Source organism: Cimex lectularius, unplaced genomic scaffold (assembly GCF_000648675.2).
Source record: "Cimex lectularius strain Harlan isolate CLEC.00 unplaced genomic scaffold, Clec_2.1 scaffold127, whole genome shotgun sequence".
Taxonomy (NCBI): domain Eukaryota; kingdom Metazoa; phylum Arthropoda; class Insecta; order Hemiptera; family Cimicidae; genus Cimex; species Cimex lectularius.
In genome coordinates this window covers 146,422-168,491 of record NW_019392770.1, presented here as the reverse complement: position 1 = coordinate 168,491, position 22,070 = coordinate 146,422, and positions in this window count along the sequence as shown.

The following is a 22,070-nucleotide window of genomic DNA, read 5'->3' as shown; positions in this document are numbered from 1 at the left end:
GGACTACGAAATGAGTGAATTTAGTGATTAAAAATGAAGTATACTTCACTAAAGCTCTCCGTGTCCATTTCATTTGTCGTCGAGAATCCAACCCGATTACACGACATTTGAAAAATGGCAAAAAGGAGGGAAAATTCAAAAGGTGAGGTTGAGATGGGAAGTTGGTGTCCGAGTGGATCGAAATCACGATAGCTCAAGTGGTAGAGCAGTGGCGTATCAAGCCGAAGATCGTGGGTTCGAATCCCGCTCGTGCCATTGACTCTTTTATCTCACCTAAAAACCTTAATTAATTTTAATTACCTTAATCCCAGCCCCTTCCATTTATGATTGCCGTGTCAATTTCTTTCAATTGCGACCACCGGTCCCATTAGGCGTCAGAAAAAAGAGGCGACGGTGGGGATCGAACCCACGACCGCGGGGTCTACTAGCCGAGATTCTGACGCCTTAACCACTCAGCTACCGCGTCCCCCTGGCAGGCAATATACTACACCATTTCTGCAATTATTATTGTAAAATTTGTGTTTGACGTACCCTTCTCAATGTTAGGTCAAAAATGTAGTCACTTTGCTGTACGTTAGGGCGTAGGTAACCTACACGGCCATACCATGTATTTAACAGCTGTTTTTATGTATACACGAATTTTTATTCTTTAATCAGACCAATACATTTCTTTTGTTAATTTCTGACCTGTCCTTATACTCTCATTCATACTAGATGCATCCACTATCCTATAAAGTTGTTGGCAGTAAGACGTTAGGATACAAGTTAGGTCTGCCGGCAAGAATTGAGGAGTGTCATTTGTTAGTACTTTTCGAATGCATAGAAAGCAGTTTGAATGAATTTGTTTGTTAATTTTCCTTTTTATTTACTTCTGGCATCTTACAATTTAACACAAAAGAAAACCAAAACAAACAACAAGCCTTCTAGGACTGTTATAGCTTTATTTTTGGTTCTACCGATCGTCACGCGCTGCATTGCGGAAAAATTAACGTTTACCATGCTAAGAAAAGAAGGGGGCGTTCACGGTCATACTGGGCATTTCTCTATTCGAGTTAACACGAGTTAACATCTTACAAACATCGTGAACATTCCTACTGTCCTAAAAATCGAAGCTCGTCTGGTCGGGAAGACCAGTGCAGATCCCAAAGCTAAACGAAACTGCACTGCTCGATTTCCGGCAGAGTTCGTCTTGATATTCATGTAAAGAATGGCAATTGGTATGAAAAATTCAGATTCATAGCACTGGGTGTTAAGAAGTTGTAGGCACCCGATTTCCTTATTCAACGCCTACTTTCTCGGGTTTTCGAACTTCCCCCTATTCCCTGTTTATTCTACTAGAAAAGTCTGATTTCTTTCTCTTCGCACACTGAATTTAAAAAAAAAAACAACAAAAATCGTTTCGTTGATTAAAACTCAATGTTGATCAAGAATAAGGTGAAAGTTAAAAGAAACTTATTCTTGATTCAAACTTATCCAAAAATTCGTTAAAGGGAACAGAAGAGTATGACAGATTATGATGCCTTATTCCGTCTTAAATTTTCTTCGTGTCCGCTCCGGTCCCGTCAACAAGATAGTTAAGTCCAAGTAAAGCTCCCCTAACAGGTTTTCGCCCGGGGCGGTTCCGAGCTACGCGGCTTTGTTGTCTGGCGTCAATCTTCTGACCGTGTATTTCACCTATCTCGAGTCGAGCCAAGTAACAAAAGATCCGTTTAACAACCGGGGTTCGGGGAGAAGAATAATTATCATGTGATAGGATTGTAAGTTTTAGAAAGGACAGAATCTCATACAAAAGGTTTGTTGTCATCGGCAAATATTTGTTTGGTTTTCTTTGATCCGACGGTTCCGGCCCGATCGGTAAAATTTCCATCCCATCGGCTTTTCTCTTCAAACAAATTTCTTTGATGCATATCTTTTTGCTACTTTCATCTCATACTTGAATTTTATTTACACTTTCTGCTCAGAAAATGTCAGTGAAGGAGATTTCTTTTATTGTTTTGTCTTTTTATAATGAACGTGCATATATAAAGCACTCATATATATTATAAAAAATGCCATACTTCCTAAAAGGATATTATTAAAAAAATTTTTTGTACTTAATATTCGTTTTGAATATATTTTTTTTTATAGACAACACACTTTTGATATCAATAATAATAGAAATCTATTTTGATAGCCTTACTTTTTTCCATTAGCCAGGGTACGTACCATGAATGGGTTTGTTTAAAAAAAATTAAAGCTTCATGGCCAAAGTTTGTTATTATTTTGTCTAACAAAATGAACCTAATATTAAGCATTCAAAATTGCAGAAAAAAATAGGAATCATTCATTTAATTTATACAACATCTTTTTGCTTTATTTATCTTCTAAAAATAAGTGATATTACTTTTTTCCGTCATAAACAGCTACGCACAGTCAAAATCTTGATATGGGACGCGCATTCTTACACGTCGAGCCCCACCAATCATATTCGAGAATTTAAAATATGTTTTAATACATCGGAATGCTCCAAATCTCCAATTGTTATCCCACTCGATCTCTTTTTTTTTTAAATTAAATATTAATGATCATCGTTAAAATATTCTTCATATGTAGCTTTCTTCCGTTCTTAACATAAACACTTTTTAGCTTGAAATGAGCTCTTCTTTATTTCAAATTATCCTTTTCTAACTTCAAATTAACCGTTTTTAAAACATTAAAATACTGGTGCGATGGTATGAACAATTTCTTTTAAATATAAAATTATTTGGCTTTTAGTAAACCATACGAAAATTAATTTCAATTGAGATAAAAACTATATATATAAAAAGAAATATAAAAAAATGATTCGTCTATTAATTACAATTTTTTTAAAATATGAAATTAGTTCTTATCTAAAATAACATGAAAATTAAATATAAAACACACGATTACTCTATTAACTCGACATTTCTTGTATTAAAAATTGCAATTAGAGCTCAATTAATTATTTTATATTCTATAAAGTGTCAAACTAAAAGAAAAATAATTTATTTTTATAATTAAGTTTCTTCCATTTTTAAAGTTATTTTCAATTAATTTTAATATGGTGTTTAAAAATGTTAATTTTAAGTTAAAAATGGCTAATTTGATGTAGAAAATACGGTTAATTTGAAATTAAAAAGGTATAATTTGACAGAAAACGCTATAATGAGCTGTTAACTAAAATAGTTAATTTCTCGAAGTTCAGTTATTATCAGTGTAACATTAACGTTTGCTTGCTAAAAATTTGATTTTGCTTACAGACAGTTAAAAAAATAGTCTTAACGATTTTGAAACTACCATTAAAAATAATAAAAGTATTAAAAAGTTAAAAAGCAGACACTTTGGTACAAAATTGAACGTAAAAAAGAGCTTTATAAATTAAATTACATTTTCAAAATGCCCACGCTCTTGCAGAATGCAAGCCTGTTATCGTGTCCTTTTTTCGAAGCTTTTTGCTTTATCTTATGGTCAATTATGAACCAAAGAATCTTTTTTGTCTACTTTATATTACGTTCATGATTTTGTTGATTGAAGCTTCAAAATCTTAATGATTAATTTTTTTAAACTTTGGGAACTCGTAAAAATTTATCTTCGAGAGATTGATTTTTGCTTGTTTATGGTTATAACTTTTTAAAAATGGGAAAAAAATCCGATAGGGTTTTCCATGCTTTTTCCTTTGGCCAGATCAAATGTACAGATGACCATCTTATGAGATACAAGGGACTTTATGGAATAAAGGTATGACAGGTTGAAGTAAACTTAAAAATGAAATACTTGAATGCAATTGAGTATCAGACTTTAGACAATAATATTTATTTAGTCCATTTTGACAAGTAGGTCCTCCTGAAGTATTGACGTCTGTATAGCATTACACCCTGTATAAACAATAAGTTTAGGATAACAACCCGGTAAAAAAGCTAGAGGTGAAGGGTGGCTAACAACACGTACCGTGGCGTAAAAGATCCCCACGTCTTTATAACGGTCTCGCCTCATGAAACGATTATAATACATCTACGTAAATATTTTTCCTGTTTATAACGTCGGGAAGTTCCCGAGGTGTATGCTTTCAAGAAGGAATGCTCCGTTGAAGGAATGTTATTTGATTAAGGAATTCAACTTGTCTAAGTCCTCCCTTCTTCCCAGTTTATAATGCTGAATATATCTTGCTTGTGAGGCACTCACAAGCCTTTAAAGACTTGATGAAGAGGTGGCTGGGGATAAGGGTGCAAATGTTGAAGGGCGGGGGTGGAGGCGGGCCGGGAAAGCACCCATTTGACGAAAAGACTTCACCCTTTCTGAATACTGATAAAAATCACGGAAACGGATTGTCAAAAATCGAATAAATTGCAAAAACTACATAATTTATCGATCCTCTGACGTTATCTGTCAAACGGGCTTCTAACGTTGTATAAATTTAAAAAAGTGGCAATTTTTGAATTTCTATACAAAATACGCTGGCGTTATTTTACAATTTTCGACTAATTCTTGACAATTTTAGGAGAAAAGGCTGTGAGTGTTAAAATTAGTTTTGACAAATGGGATGCGTAAAAATTTAGTCAATCCTAACCGAATTACAACATCCTCGCGATCCTGTTGTAGTTGTACTGATCGAAAATATCCGAGCTTATTGGTATTTTACAGCTTTTCATAAATTCATATGAGAACTATTTATTTATTTATTAACCGTAGATCCCTGAATTTTCTTTTCACTTTAGTGCAATCGATGGAAAAATACACTCCAAGTAAAACAATTCTTCTCTTCAGGTTTTTATGACTGGTTTTACCCGCTAAAACGTTTTAATAACAAATATTAATTACTATATTACAATTAATTAAGGTTTTTAATTGAGATAAAAAAGTCAAGGGCACGAGCGGGATTCGAACCCACGATCTTCGGCTAGATATGCCGCTGATCTACCACTTGGCGTATCATGCCGAAGATCGTGGGTTCGAATCCCGCTCGTGCCATTGACTTTTTTATCTCAACTAAAAACCTTAATTAATCGTAATATATTAATGGTCAAACGGACCACGAAATTAGTGAATTTAATGATTAAAAATGAAGTATACTTCACTAAAGCTCTCCGTGGCCATTTCATTTGTCGTCGAGAATCCAACCCGATTACACGACATTTGAAAAATTGCAAAAAGGAGGAAAAACTCAAAAGGTGCGGTTGAGATGGGAGGTTGGTGTCCGAATGGATAGAGGTCACGATAGCTCAAGTGGTATAAGCAGCGGCGTATCAAGCCGAAGATCGTGGGTTCGAATCCCGGTCGTGCCATTGACTTTTTTATCTCAACTAAAAACCTTAATTAATTGTGATATATTAATTAGTCAAGCGGACCACGAAATTAGTGAATTTAATATTAATTACGTTCCATCCTCTCCTCCAACGCAGTCTTTTTTAGCATGTCAAGTTGATCCCATCAACTAACCTTTTTTAATGATTGAAACGTGTTCGATTGAATTGAAAACAGGACTTATTCCTGGAACAATGAAGGGTTTGGATAGTTGTGGTTTTCAAGTAGTATAAAGGTAGTTTTGTCGTTTATGGGCGAGTACCATGCATAAAGCGGGGACACACCCGATATAAGATTGTATGCCCCCGTGCACATCTGCCCGATGCCATGCAACGCTACCCTACTCTACGCTATGCGATCCCCACTGTCCAAATTTTCGTCGGGTAGCATCGAGTACAGTCGAAGACAAAGAACCGGACTCTCATATTTTTATTACAACTACATTTATTATTGTCGTTATATTAATTACAACATACTTATTTTAATATAAACTAAATTAACCAAGATCAAAAATGCATTGGTTTTTACTGGTTTTGGCACTCTCAACACTTTGAGCTCTGAAGATGATCTCAATAAAGATCGAAACGTTAATTAATTAATTACAAGATTCTTGTTTTAATGTAAACCAAATTAAACGAGATCAAAAATTCATGAGTTTTTATAAAAATTATTTAATTATGATGGTTATGTAGAAAATTTAACAACACACCGGAATAACTTTATTTGAAACAATTAAATTTAACTATCAATTTATTACATGGTTGTGCTCGTAAAATTTAACTAACAACTTATTACCAGGTTTTGCTCAAAATAGTGCATTAAGAACAAAAGACGCGTTGCGATTGTGATACTGATTTGTGATACACGTTGTGTCACTGTGGCGTGCGCTTGACGTCGCATAGATGTGCACACCCTACCAAAACGAAACGCTGGTAGCGTTGCATCGAGTGTGTTCCCCCGCTTAAGCAATACGGAGCATAAAAAGCATGATCTAGGATCTTCCCCACATATCTCAATTCAAGATTTGTACTCGGTACTACACAAGAAATGCCACCCCGGAACATGGTAGACCATCTTACAAATATCACTTTCCAACCTCCAAACGCCAGATATTCTTCAGGCTCTTTCATCTCACCCCTGGACTTATTCCGTTTCCGGTCCAAGACCGCTGTTCCCTTACAGATTTTAGTCTAAGGTGTTCTGTAGTGAGAAGCCTTCCACGTCCCTTTTTTGATTTAAGATTTCACATTCTCTTCTTTTAGCAGTTGACTCCGAGATTGATATCCATCGGATTACAGCGACTATGTTTCGTTTTGGGTGATTCTGAAACGCCGTGAATTTGTTCGCTTCGACTCCCTCTTTCTGCGTAACTTTTAATGGCCTTGAAACTGAGTGTTTGGCAATGTTGCACAATGATTTCCTTTCTTCGTTGAATATTACGATTCTGGCAGTTGTATCGTGGCTTAAATGACTCATTACGATAGAAAGAAATTACGAAGGAAAGAAATTAAAGAGAATTGCTACCTAGGGTTAACAACAGGGCAAAACCGACTGACAGGAACATTGTTGTGGAGCATGAAAATCTTTTGTTCTATGTTTGTTGATAAAAAGTGCATAATAAAGATGATATGATGATGACGATATGATTAATCCCTATATACAGATCATGGATCAAATAATAATACTATAAATTTAAACAAAACGTGGGTTTAACGAAAACACTAAAAAATATCCATATTTATAGGTGCTGCGATATTTTTGATAGGGAACTTATTTAATTTTCGGCATTTTCTTAATACCTACTTCAAATTTCATAAATAAAGTTACATTGCTGAGTAATAAAATTTACATAAGCACACTTGTTTGTTTTGAATATTCATGATATAGTAAAAAAGTGCTCGGATAGTTGCAACAGTTGGCCACTCGATGAATGTTTAACGAAGGACTGAGACAAAGTGGTCCTAACCAAAAAACATCACATACTAATTCAAAAAATCCATCCAGAATTTATTAAACCAGTCAAGGTAATTAAGCAAAATGGTCGATTTTAGTAGATGAACGAGGATTTTAAAAATTATTTTTTGTAGAATAATCATTTCATTCTTAATGAAAAAGTAAAAGCCAAAAGGTGTTGAAATAATCTTAAAACAGAAAAAGCAAACTTTCCAACGGTTGGGAAATCTTGGACATTGGATAAAAACCAAGAGTTTTACGAATTTTTACATTCTTGATTTATGTTTATTATAAATACACTAAATGACATGAGTACATTATGATTTTTTTTCTGGTGTACGTAACATACCAACAAGAAAATTTTGAATCTTATTGAAACTAAAATAATAACTAAACGTGTTACAATTTTTATTTGATTCAATTTTAAATCCAAAAAGTGCAATAAATCAAGTCTGATTAGGTGACGCCAGGTAAAGTTTTCTTATCATCAATTCATCAATCAAATTCATCACTAGTTGGAATTAAACAACATAGAATGGACAAACTCGTCGTTGTTGGTATTCAATTGGCGAAAAAGACATAATATTCAAATAATCAATCGGGTCGTTTTATTTTTGAGTTGTCTATCCTCGCAAGTCCGGTCCGTTAGACGTGATTCGGCATTTCGCCATCTTCAGTGCGTCTGTGTCCAATTAAAATGGAACACTAAACACCTGATTTAATCCAACATAGAAACTTGACTTCACAAAAATCACCCAAGATATCCATACATACATCTCGTAAAATTCCATGGCAACTATCTTCACTGAGTGGCAAAAAAAGGCCACCCTTAACATTTTTAATTATATTTCAGACTCTAGTGATGATCTCATAACAATATTTGGTCCGTTTTAAAGGATTGTAGGTAAGAAAAACACAGATAAAATCTCCCAGTTGTGTTTATAATTGGATTTGTAAATAAATATTTCAATAGTCAATCTCTTCTTATTGGTTTTTCTGTAAAGCTTCTTTCTAACGTACCGGTGGTTTGAATTTTTTAAGCTGTACCTTTTTTTAGTTTCAAATTTGTTTAAGTGATGATGGTCTTAAGTAATACAGATTAAGCTAGAATCACAGCTTTTTTGAACGATGGAATAAGTCAAGCTATGTGGCCAGTGTGCTTAACATTCCCAGAACAACTGTCCGATGGGAGTTTATTAACATTGACCAACGACTTCAATTTGATATGTTGACGTACTGTAAAGCAAAGTCTTTCAGAAGGCGGATTACATGCGAGAAGGCCTGCCACTGGTCCAGAACTTCTGCCAAGGCACAGAACAACTCGGTTAACTTTCGCAAGAAATCACATCGATTGATCTGAATAAGATTGGACTAAAATCTTGCTTTCGATGCGTCAAAGTTTTGATTGAGGTCTTCTGCCTTCTGAGAGGGGTTTGGAGAAGAACAGGAGAGCGATGTCTATCCGCTACGTATACACTCCGCGGAAGCTATGGAACTGGTGGCGTTATGGTTTGAGCAGGCATTTCTATGGAAGGTTGCTCTTTATCGAGGGTTCATCTTCATTTGAGCGATACATTGAAGATGTGTTATGGCTTATAACCTTAATTGGCGACGGTTTTATTTTTACGCATGACAATGCAAGGCCGGACACAGGTAGGACCGTTGATGACTACTTGGAACTTCTTCAATTCAATATTTGAAATGGCTAGCATGAAGTCCCGACTTAAATTCTATCGAACACCTTTGCGACGAGTTGCTAAAAAGGGTAAAAAGTCGCTCACTGATGCCAGGGAATTTGCAAGAATTAAGAATGGCGCTGTTGGAGGCAATTGAAAATATTGCACTGCACTAGATACAAAAACTCATAAGATTGATGCCGCGTGAAATGCAAGCGGTGATGAACGCAAGAAAAGGAAATACTCTGTCCAATTGACTATTTTCTTCATTGTTTCCATAAAAACATTTTCGGTAAAACTGTTTTACTCAGTTAAATTTTTTATTTAGCAATATTTTATATTTTGTTATGAAATAACATGTCAACAAAAAAATAATCAAGATTACAAGTATTTACTAAAAAAACGATCGTAGCCGCTTCTTTTGCTTCTCAGTGTATAGAATACCTAATAAATTAAATGCCAATGCCACCAATTAATCTTATATTTAATTTTTACTTTGTTTTTACGATTCGTCCAAAATCGTAAATAAACATGATGGCTAATGGCTGTAAGGTCGTGCTGTTACTTTCGAGGGCCCCCAAAGAAAAGGGTTTACCAGCGCGCCCTCTGTTTGAATTCGATTAATCGATGCTCACCGTTCACATGTTGTTTTCAGTGTGTAAAAACGCATGATCGAACCGCTTTCGCCATGCGCAACCCTCGTAATTATCTTTTCCTTCTGCTTTCCTCAGCCTCTATCTTTTCGCCTTATACGCTTAACCCTCTGTTATGCCGACAACCTTGTGAGTGCCTGCCCTGGAGCCCGAAACATAGAGGAATCTGTGTAGAATCGACGAACCGTGACACCTTATTTCAGTTGATTCTTTAACCCATTTCTTCACCGTTTATAATTCTCCCCTTCACAGACCACTACAATGGCTAACAAAAAATAACAATTATAACGATTGCAATTATTTACTAAAAAAAGAGGGTGGCCACTTGTTTTAATGATAGTACAGATAAGGTACTATAGCTTTTTCTTTTTCAAATAAACGATTTTAAATTGAAAATTAATGTTTTATTGGTATTCAAAGAAACCTTTTTCTAAACTTCAAAAATCGCTTTTTAATTGCAAAACATAAAAAAATTTAACACCTAAAAAAAAATCAATGAAGTGGTACGAATTGTAAGTAATTAGACTTTTAAAAATCACCATTGCTTACAATTATGATATTACAAATGAATCCTTAATTTTTATACTTTAAAATTTTATATAATTTTTAATTTCAATTAGAATTAATTTTTATCTGATATTCTAAGTTCTGAATTATGTTACGTTTAATTTTTATTAAATGGAGGAATTTCACTTTACGAGCTTGCATTTCATACCTTCTCCTTGTATTTGATATTTTACAGAAAGTGTTAATTTGAAGTTAAATAGGATTAATTCGAACTTAAAAAGGTTAATTTGTAGTATAAAATCGTTAAATTGAAGCTAAAACAGGATTAATTAGTAATTAAAATGGGTTAATTTATAGTTTAGAAAGGTTAATTTGAAGTATACGGTGATTAGTGACCATTAGTCAATAATTATTCGAAAATCGTGAGATGCGGTTTGATGTAATGTAGGTTTCAGAAAAACATTTTCTTTATCGTGCCAACGTTTCGATCTTTATTGAGATCATCTTCAGGGCCTGGGATTTACAAACATTGTTTAAATTTAACAAATACATGTAGGATGTGGAAAAAAATGAATTTATACAATGCAAAAAATATTTTTTTATATTCAATTATTTCTACTCTTACTACTGAATATAAAAAAATATTTTTTGCATTGTATAAATTCATTTTTTTCCACATCCTACATGTATTTGTTAAATTTAAACAATGTTTTTAAATCCCAGGCCCTGAAGATGATTGCAATAAAGATCGAAACGTTGGCACGATAAAGAAAATGTTTTTCTGAAACCTACATCACACCAGACCGCATCTCACGATTTTCCAATAGTTAATTTGAAGTTAAACAAGGATTATTTGAAATTAAAACAGGTCAATTTGCAGTTAAAAAGGGTTAATTTTATGGAAAGATACAGTTAATTTGCCAATAAAAAAGGTTAATTTAAAGTTTAAAAGGGTTGATTGGTGAAAAGAAGGATTATAATTGGAATGGAAAAAAGTTATACCTAAACCAATATAATGAGGTATAAGGCACACTGAAGGTGGCGTTATACCGAATCGTGTCTGACTCAACCTAGGGAAGATCGGCAGACCAAAATGGTCGTTACCGACCAGATTTCAAGTTCATCACCCGCAGACAAAACGGGGAAATATCTGAAAATGTTTAACGATTAAATGAGCTGAGGTTATTCTATTTTTCTCTGTAAAACTGTTGAGTTTCTCTAATTATTAAAGTCTTTATTATGCTGTTATCTTTTCTTTTAAATGAGTAACAAAAGCCTTCTCTGTTTTTATTTATGTAAACGTAACTATTGTATCAGATAAAATAAAAACAGAACAAAACTTAGGAACTATGAATCGGTGCTTTGTTCTAATTAAGCATAAAAACTCCTTTTGTACCAATAACGTCAGAGGTGTCCTTGTTTTTGGAGTCGTCGAACACGGTCCGAAGTCCAGTGGAAATCTCTTACGTAGCGCTCTTTAGGGCGTAAAGAGTGGCGAACAGTTTCGTTTCTTAACTGCATAATTGTCAGAACTTAGCGGATGGATTTAATTAGCGTTAGCACGCCCAACTCGTGTCTTGTAACGCACACGGGAATCTCAACTTTCGCCGCCGAGGGTAAAACTTGTATTTCATTACTTCGGAATACCAAAGAATTCAGACGGAGTGGCTCACGACAGGGATTCGCGGTTCAAGCCCTTCAGCAATTAAAAACTTAATTAAAAGAACGTATAGTAAAGTTCGTCTCTTCTCAGAAACGGTCGGAACTTTGGAAAATTCACTTTTGAGAGATTAGAATGCTAAAAAATTCGTAAATACGTAGTATCAAAAGATAGTGATGCGCGATACCAGAAAATCGAAAGAAATAGTCGATACTACTCAAGTATCGACAGAAAGTATTCGATTTTAATGAATGAGCATTTACTCATATGAGAACTTTTTCGTACATTCATAAATGATCAACTTACTATTGCGGATTTTGGTTAAAATACGCTCACGCGTTAAAATAATCAAGACATTGCATTTTTTCATTTTTAAGTACTTTTTCAAACAGTGGGTACGTAGGAAAGAACGAGGAAAAGCTGCCAACACATTTCAACATAATTGATATTTCAATTTTATCGTCATCGAGTTTTGAGAAAATTGATCAACGGGTGTTTGGTTTTCGAATGTTTGAAAAGATAAGACGTATTCCCACTGTATTCCTCTGAGGTTACAAGATGCCAATGATTCAGATTTCTTAGTAAAATTAACCTCATGCATTACTTTTGGGAGGAGAAATGATTAGAAGAAAGGCGAACACATTTTAGGGACTTGAAGACAAAAATATTTTAGATGAAATTACGGAAATTGAAAGTGCGAGGTTCGACGCGGGAAAGAATTATGAGTTACCAACCGCCAATTAAAAATCTAGAGTAACTTTGTGACATACGCCGCTAGTAGGCGCTCTTAACAGTAACTAATCAATTCCCAGTTTGATGAGAGATAAATTTCGCACAGTAAATACAATTAAATATTACTTGAACACTCGACGAAAAATTTGAGTATATTTTTCGATACTACAAAAAGTATTCGATACAGTACTTGCATCAAATGACCAAATTACTCGGTAGCAAAAGAAAATACTCGATACTTTACTCATATCGATTGGTATCGCACGTCACTATCAAAAGACCACCTCGCCCGACGAATACGTTTCACCATCTGTTATTTTTCGTTTTATCCAAATTTACAAGATTAATTGCTTCAAAATATCAAAATGACCATAAAAACGTAAGGGAATAATTTTATTATTATTATTTGCCGATAAGCGGTTAAATACGAATGACATGTAGCAATTTGCGCAGAACTGCCGTCAAAGCTGTTCTAATTGCAGGGTAAATGCGGAAAATTTGATCGTTGAGACGATGCGCGGGGAAGGGAAAGTGATGTTTGATTCCCTGCAACATCTCGGGAACAAGCCCCCTCCATCAACCAGGAAAGCCCTATTAGCAATTACCAGGGTACACTTCGGTTCTGTGGCCATACGAAAAGTTAACTATCGCGTGAAACCTGGCTTCAGGCGAAAATCAACAGGCACTCTCATTTAAACGTTGTTTTTTTTTTTTAGATCAGGTGTCAGCCTGCCTAGATAAAGATGGCTCAGAAATGGGAGAAAATAAAAAAATACGAAATTAATAAACTAAACTAACATGTTGAGTGGGGCGTCGGTGGCCGCAACGGCTTAAGCCGGGAACACACTTACCCGATGCCACGCTATGCCACGCTATCCGACGCCTTGCCACGTTTTGGCAGGGTGTGCACATCTATGCGACGTCAAGCGCACGCCACGTACAGTCACACAGCGTGTATCACAAATCAGTATCACAATCGCAACGCCTTTTTTGTTCTTAATGCACTATTCTGAGCAAAACCTGATAATAAATTGTTAGTTAAACTTAATTGTTTTAATTAAATCTATTAGGTTTCGTGGTCCGATTGACCAATTAAATTCTTTTCAATTAATTAATCTTTAATTAAGGTTTTGTTTGAGATAGAAAATTTTTATAAATAGTTTTAAATACAGTTATTCCGGTGTTTTGATAAATTTTCTTCCTAACCATAATAATTAAATAATTTTTATAAAAACTCATGAATTTTTGATCTCGTTTAATTTGGTTTACATTAAAATAACAATGTTGTAATTAATATAACGACAAAATTACATATACTTAGTTTGAAATAAACTACAAAAAAATAAGAGTGTCCTGTTCTGACGCTACTCGACGAAAATGTGTGTGAGGAAAACCATGAAATAAATTGTTAGTTAAATTTTATGAGCAAAACCGTGTAATAATTAGTTAAACTCATTATATCAAAAAATGGTATTCCGGTGTTTTGAACAATTTTCTACCAAACCATTAAAATTAAATTTTTTCAAATAAAAACTAATGAATTTTTGATCTCGGTTAATTCGGTTTATATTAAAATAAGTTTGTTGTAATTAATGTAACGACAATAATACATATAGTTTGAAATAAAAATATGAGTGTCCGGTTCTTTTGTCTTCGACTGTACTCGATTCTACCCGACGAAAATCTGGCCAGTGGGGATCGCATAGCGTAGAATAGGGTAGCGTTGCGTAGCATCGGGCAGATGTGAAGGGGGGTAATACAATTTTATGGAAAAATGGACTTTCATCGGGTAGCTTTGCATGGCGTTGCATCGGGTATGTCTGTTCCCGGCTTTAGGCGTTGACACCACGCTCATCGCTGTAAGGTAAAGGTCCCGAATTCGAATTAGCGGCTTTGCATTCGAACCTGGCGTACTTACAAATGGGCTTTGATAATTTGTTCAATATACCTTCAACTTCAAAGAATTCATACACTCCCGACATACGTCGAAACCTTGTCCAAGCTCTCTAATTTGTATCCAACTATATACAGATTTTCGGTATCCATTTATCCTCGAAACCGCAATTAGTCGATATATATCCGTAGAATCCTATTTTTCTTGTCGAAAGCGTCTGGCAAAAGATACTTGAATTATTTTTCAACTTGACGGCAATGTCGCGCGAAATGTATATTTTCTCAACCGGTCCAGTTACGTTTTAACCTCTTCTTTTTTTTAAGGTCTTCAAAAAGGAAAGCTCAAACCGAGACAGATCCAACTGTTAAACTGCGTTGCTCTGTTTAGATCCGCGGAGTGTAAAGTCCTAGGAAACTTCCACCCTCGGAAGCACCCCATTTGTAAATTAAGCTAATCCCCACCCTTCACCCACCCTTGCAATTACGCTACCTACACCTTTTATTACCCAATTTGGATTTTCTTTTGATTGAATGAGATATTAAATTTCCTTGAAAACTACCTTACCCAAGAATAGGACGATTTGTACAATTGTTACTATAATTGTTGATATATTTTCAGATATTTTCCGTCTCTTTATTCAGAATGTTTTTTATAATAGTGTTATTTTAATATTTTATATAATATTTTAATTCTGTATCATTTCTATTCGAATGTATGTTTTGAAAATATATTTATAAAAAAAAAAGAAAGAAAGACGTTGGTTAAAAACAGAAGACGATGGGGGTATCTCAAGCTATCATTTCTATTCGAATGCATGTTTTGAAAATATATTTATAAAAAAAAAAGAAAGAAAGACGTTGGTTAAAAACAGAAGACGATGGGGGTATCTCAAGCTATGGCAAAATCCCCACGGTGATGAAAGGAAAAGATCGGTGACGACACACGACCAAACCCGCAAACGGTGTGGGGCATCTCAGGCTTGGTCAATCCTAGTCATGATGAAAGGAAGAGAACTGTGGCATCACATGTCCAGAAAGAAAAGGTCGGATGTAGCCCCACCAAGCCTAAAGGTGATAGAAAGAAAACAACAAATGACGTTACACGGTAAAATAATAAGAAGTGGGGGTATCTCAAACCTCGTCAAATCCCATGGTTATGGAAGGAATAAAAGAATAACGTCACATGGCTAAAAATAAAAGGAAAAGTGAGGTGTCGATATATCAACGACCTCATTACGGATATGATAATTAGTAATTAATACAGAAACATTCAATTCATGGGTTCAAACGAATCAATAAAAAAAGTAGCAGGGGATTGTGCCCCACACGTATACACATACTGTCCTCGTTAGAGTGCAAAAGGCTAAATTTTTCCTTTCATTAGAATCGCTACCTGGCGAAGTTTTAGGCAAAAGGCTGCATCAGCGTTTTTTATTGATTTACAACTGTATGAGTACAAACTCATTTTTTTCCTAACTGACCGTTTAAATTCATTTAGACTCAGTGAATAAATAACTAGAAATGGAAAAGGTTTCGGTAAAAAAGTAAATAAATGTTTCACGTGATAGGAGTAATTATAACGGTTTGAGTTAGGTCCGTTATTGGAGTGATAGTGCCATTATCCAACGTCCACAGGCCACCATTAGGGAATGGCTACCACATAAATACACAGGGTGCCGGCCGACATTTGTCGCCGTTTCCACTGCACCTTTCTCTCCCCATGCATCAGACAATAACAATCGTCCCCGTTGCTGGTTTCTCGCTCGGCTTTCCCCAAAACGCCCACTCGCCCTAATCGCCATTTACTTGATTGCTAATTTTTCCCACGAATATTTGTGATTCCAAGACATCTCCTAATTGCCAAGGCACTTTTATACTCGAGGGAATATTTGCGGAAATTTCCATCTGGGGAATTTCACCTAATTTGATATTTACGTTTTCCGTCGGAGGATGCTTACGAAAAGTTTTCGGATTCACCTCATGCAAAAATGATATCCATTGACACTTTAGGACATAATGGTAGTTAGTAAGATGATTGAATATAATTTCCCTCCCTACATAATAAAAATAACCTACTACTACCTCATATTCAGATAATACCAGGTTTTATTTCGACCAACTCTTTCCAAACCTGGCGTTCCTCAAGGCGCTATTCTTGGATCTGTTTATTGTATATTTAAACAAATTCGGGGAAAAAGCACTTTCAGGTAGTCACCCCTTGTGATTATAGTCTGGATGATGACCATCGTAACATAGACTGCTACACAGATGGATCACTTATCAAAGGAAGAGGGAGTGGTGCAGGAATCTACATACCAAAATTAGGAATCAGCATCTCCTCCCCTCTTGGAAATAACACCTCCGTTTTTCAGGCGGAAATCTGGGCCATCAATGTGTGTTGTAGAACACTTATGGAAAATAAAATTAAGGGAAAAGATATTAAAATCTTTTCTGACCGTCAGGCTAGTCTTAGGTCATTACTAAAAGATTTGTCAACCGCACGACTGGTGGAGGAAATTATAGATTTTATCAATAGGATCTCTTTCAGGTTTGAGAATAAGGTGACCCTTATTTGGTAACAAGCACATAAAGGACACCATGGCAATGAAAAGTAGGATGGCCTAGCCTGCGTTTGTCTGGCCACAACCGGTATTACCTCACTCTATGAGCACAGCGAAAGAGAGTATCAATAACTGGGGCATGAAACAATTCCTAAGGGGGTGGAATTTATCCCCCGGACACAGGCAATCGAAAGAGTTTGTTAAGGCGATTAAACCAGCAGAATCGAAATGGCTATTCTCTATCTCAAGGGAGGGAATTAGGAGGCTGATAGGTATTCTGACGGGCCACTGGACTGAGAAGACACTTCTTCGTAATAGGTATCCTACCAGATCCCTTTTGTCGCTTCTGCGAAATTAAAGAAGAACCGGCAAGGCACTACCTCGCAGAGTGTGATAGGTATGCTAGGTCTAGATTTGAAATCTTTGAAGGAGAGGACATCACCAAATCACTCCCCGAGATAAAATGGTCCAAAACGTTGGGGTTTGTGAACAAGTCCAACATGTTTATGCAGGACACGTGAGCCGACCAAGTCCCGGACCTTTTAGGGATGAGGTACGAGCCTACCCAGGCATTTAACCCCTATATATATATTTAAACAAAATACCTTGCTAAAAGAATCTAAAATTGATGTTTGACGCTGATATAGCAAGTTATATTATACATAGAAAGTTCAGAAACATAGAAAATTTGAGCAAGTGTAGACCGCTATTTACAAGAAAGTTTAAATTGTAACTAATGAACGTATATGGAGTACTCAACAGTCTATACTCCATACTCAATACTCTATTGTATATACCCTGTCATCTACACATTCACTCTAAATGTACAAACAAGGAAACCCAAAACGGTATATCTATCAAATACTATGTATAATATAAATATAAATAGATATACAACCGGCTTGTTACTTCAAAATTCGGACCAGAAGACGCACCTCCCTGCTCAAGCACAATTCTCATATCGAATGTCGTTCCTAAACGCTCGTTATATGGAACGAAAGAATTATGTTCTTCATTGAAGACCACGTGTGGTCCCCCAATGTTCCATAATCGGCCCTGTCTCACTACACATTCTCTCTAATATATACATTCACTTTCGATATAAATAAAAGGAAACATTGAACAACACTATAAATTATTATTTCACCGTAAAACATCCTTTTTTCTTCTAAAACTGGAACAGTGGAAAGGTTTTCGTGCTCAAGCACAATTCTAATATTGACATACCTCCACGCTCTCTATAAGGAAAAGAATAATAGTAGCCTTTGTCCACAGACGTCTACGGACAAATATACGTGCTTTGGGCCATACCTATATGAAGCTTAACAAAATAGAACACAAGTTAAACAATAGAGGTAGTCACGATGTTTGTAAGATGTTAACTCGTGTTAACTGGAATAGAGAAATGTCCAGTAAGATCGTGAATGTCCCCTTCTTTTCTTAGCATGCTAAACGTTAATTTTTCAGCAATGCTGCGCGTGGCGATTGGTAGAACCAAAAATAAAACTCTCACAGTCCTTAAAGGCTTGTTGCTGTTTGTTTTGGTTTTGTTTTGTGTTAAATTGTAAGACGCTAGAAGTTAATAGAAAAGGAAAATTAATCAACTCTTTCATTCAAAATGGTATCTATGCACCTGAAAAGTTCTACCTCAATTCGTGCTGACATACCTAACTTGTATCCAACGTCTAACAGCCTACCACTTTTTAGGATAGGGAATGTATCAATTCAAGTACGAATGAGAAAAAGTAAAAGAAATTAACAGAAATTAACAAAAGAAATGTATTGGTATGATTTAATTAATGCGTATTTGAGAATAAAAATACGTGTAAAGAAAAAACAGCTGTCAATTTCATGGCTGCCATGTTGGTTACCTACGCCCTACCGGATAGCAATTTGACTACATTTTCGATCTAACATCTAACAATTAATTAATCTTTATGTAAAGTATTGGTTAAGATAAAAAAGTCAGTCTCACGAGCGGGATTCGAACCCACGACCTTCGGTTCAATACGCGGCTGCTCTACCGCTTGAGCTATCGTGACTTCGATCCACTCGGACACCAACTCCCCATCTCAATCGACAACCTTTCGAATTTTCCCTCTACTTTTTTAACTCAACCTATACCTTACATAAAGATTAATTAATTGAAAGATGTTATTGGTCAATCTAATGAATCTAACACCTATGCAACATTGGCCCTGGCCTTAAGGTCGAGCAATGTTAACTAGCCGATTCTAACAAGTCTACGTCATCATTTTTCTCGATCTAACAGGCCCTAACAGAGTTAATAGGGTTAACACAAAGATCGTGAAAACCCCCAATAGCTGTATTTTCTATAAAGCAAGCCAATGTTAACAAATCTATAGAATGAGCGGTATGAACTAGAAAATGGCCTAATTAATTAAATCTCAAAAAATCCTTACAATTAATAAATTTAATTTAATTCCTACACGTTTTGAAATTAACAGTTCTAAACAGGATATTGAACTCAAACCCGAGGCATCAAAGGGATGTGGAAAACGCGCGGTCTTGGGTCCGGGGTTGTTTATTGTCGGTGAGCACTTGTGAAAACTATCCGCAAGTTAGTTTGAGGCTGTGTTGGTTTGCTTTAATGTCCGACTTCCTTGAACTTAATAAAATACATCGAGTGGAAATGGGGTTGAGCTAAAGAATAGTTGTCGCACTTCCATTTAAACCATTTATTTGGCTGATAATTCTTCGAAGACGTAGTATATGTTTACAACTTTGACGGATTAGGTTGTTTGTTTTGATTTATGATTTTTTTAATGTATAGTGAGAAAATGAGTAGAACAACTTAGTGGTGTGATGAAAAAATGATTAAAATCTATATAAGACTACCTAATCTGACTTCAAAGGTTGTTCTACATGTAGTAAACAGTTTTCGTATATCTTTCAAATGCTACTATGAAGGGGTGAAATTAAATAAGTGGAGGGTCGTCTACGTGTATCAGATAGCCTTGTAAAAAAGAAAATTCAATAAAAGGTCAAAAGCTATTAAGCATCACCCTTACCCAATATTCCATCTCTCAGGGAAATGCTCGTCGAAGCGTTCGGTTACAATATGCGGCCTTGGTGAATTAAAAATCGGTCGAATCAAACAATCAGAAGGCTGGCTTTCAAGCATTTTACGCCCTTTCCAATCGCCCAAATTGAATATCACCGACTGGCTCTTCTATGCCCGTTTTATTTCCTGTAATAAAACCCGAAGAACGACCCTATTGCTTTTTACTGTCATCGTCAAGTGAAAAGTTGTACATGTTAGCCATGGGGACGAACGTAACGTAACAAACACTTCGGAGTTCTAAAGAAGAGTCGACGAAAATTTGAAACTCCGACAAAGTACTTTCCTGAAGATAAGATCTAAGACTTCTAGGACCGAAATCTGACGACCGTCAAAATTAAACTAACCTTATACAAGACTTTACAGTGACCAATTGGGTCATACGGGGTGTCATTGTGGGATTCTGTTTTGGGACAGCTTGGTGGCGATTGGTAAGGTAGGAGTGGAACCAACGGATGGTGCTGGCGGAGAAGGAAAAAGATTCTTGTTTAGAGAGGAGAGAAGAGTGAGGGACAGAATCGAAGGCTTTGGAAAAATCAAGAAGGACAAGTATAGTAACTTTCCGTTCGTCCATTGCTAAGTGGAGGTCACTGGTAATTTTTATTAGTGTTGATTTGGTAAATTTTATGAGAACAACTGTGTAATAAATTGTTTGTTAAACTTAATTGTTTTAAATAAAGTTATTCCGGTGTTTTGATTAATGTTCTTCCTAACCATCATATATAAATAATTTTTATAAAAACTCATGAATTTTTGATCTCGTTTAATTTGGTTTACATTGAAATAAGAATGTTGTAATTAATATAACGACAAAATTACATATACATAGTCTGAAATAAACTACAAAAATATGAGTGTCCTGTTCCGACGCTACTCACGAAAATGGTGTAATTGTATGAGCAAAACCGTGTATTAGTTAAATTCATTATATCAAAAAATGGTATTCGGGTGTTTTGATCAATTTTCTACCAAACCATTAAAATTATTATTTTTTAAATAAAAACTAATGAATTTTTGATCTCGATTAATTTGGTTTATACTAAAATAAGTTTGTTGTAATTAATATAACGACAATAATACATGCAGTTTGAATAAAAATATGAGTGTCTGGTTCTTTTGTCTTCGACTGTACTCGATGCTACCCGACGAAAATCTGGACAGTGGGGATCGCAGAGCGTAGAGTAGGGTAGCGTTGCGTGGCATCGGACAGATGTGCACGGGGGTAATACAATCTTATTGAAAATTGGACCTTGGATTTGCGTCGGGTAGCGTCGCATAGCGTTGCATCGGGTACGTATGTTCCCCTTAAAGCCGTCATCATAACTGGCACTATACACGAATACCAAAAATAAATTGCACATCAGCAGAAGACAGGGAAACTATTTCTACAGATTTAATTAGTTAAACATTTAAATCATTAATAGAGATTCAAAGCCCTGATGAAGGGTATTTATTCCTCGAAAGCTTGACAAAGGAACTGAGTGATTTTCTTTTTTCGAAATTGCCTTATGCCTATACTTTTTGTTTATCCATATTGTCTCAAGAAGTAAAACAGTGATGATCATTGCTTCAATTATTTTTCCTGAGTTTATTGATATCCAAGGTTAATGTTTCCATTGTGAGGTTGATTCAATTTCGAAGATGGGTGGCAATTTCTTCCTTCACATTGCATAACCTACAAATTGGCGAATCATCCAATGCAATCATGTTGCATAGGTGTTTCTCCCATCAGTTTTACTCTCTCTAGCTTGCAGTTTCTTCCTCCCTATAGCATAAGCTACAAATGAGGTCTTCGAATATGTCTTTGTTGTGTAGTTATTTTATGAAATGCCAGTGACCAGGCCATAGCCGTACCACTCGCCTCAGTTTTTCTCGGCTTAACTGTATTTGCCAATTTTGGTAAGATCTTTGTAATCATAAATTTACTGGCTCTAGAACATCTGGAGTTCTTTCAGTTTTTATAACCCACTCTAAGTGGAAGAGTCTGTGTTTGAAAGTGTTATCCAAAGTATAGGTTCTTGGTGTATATATGATCTGGCGGACATCCTCTGC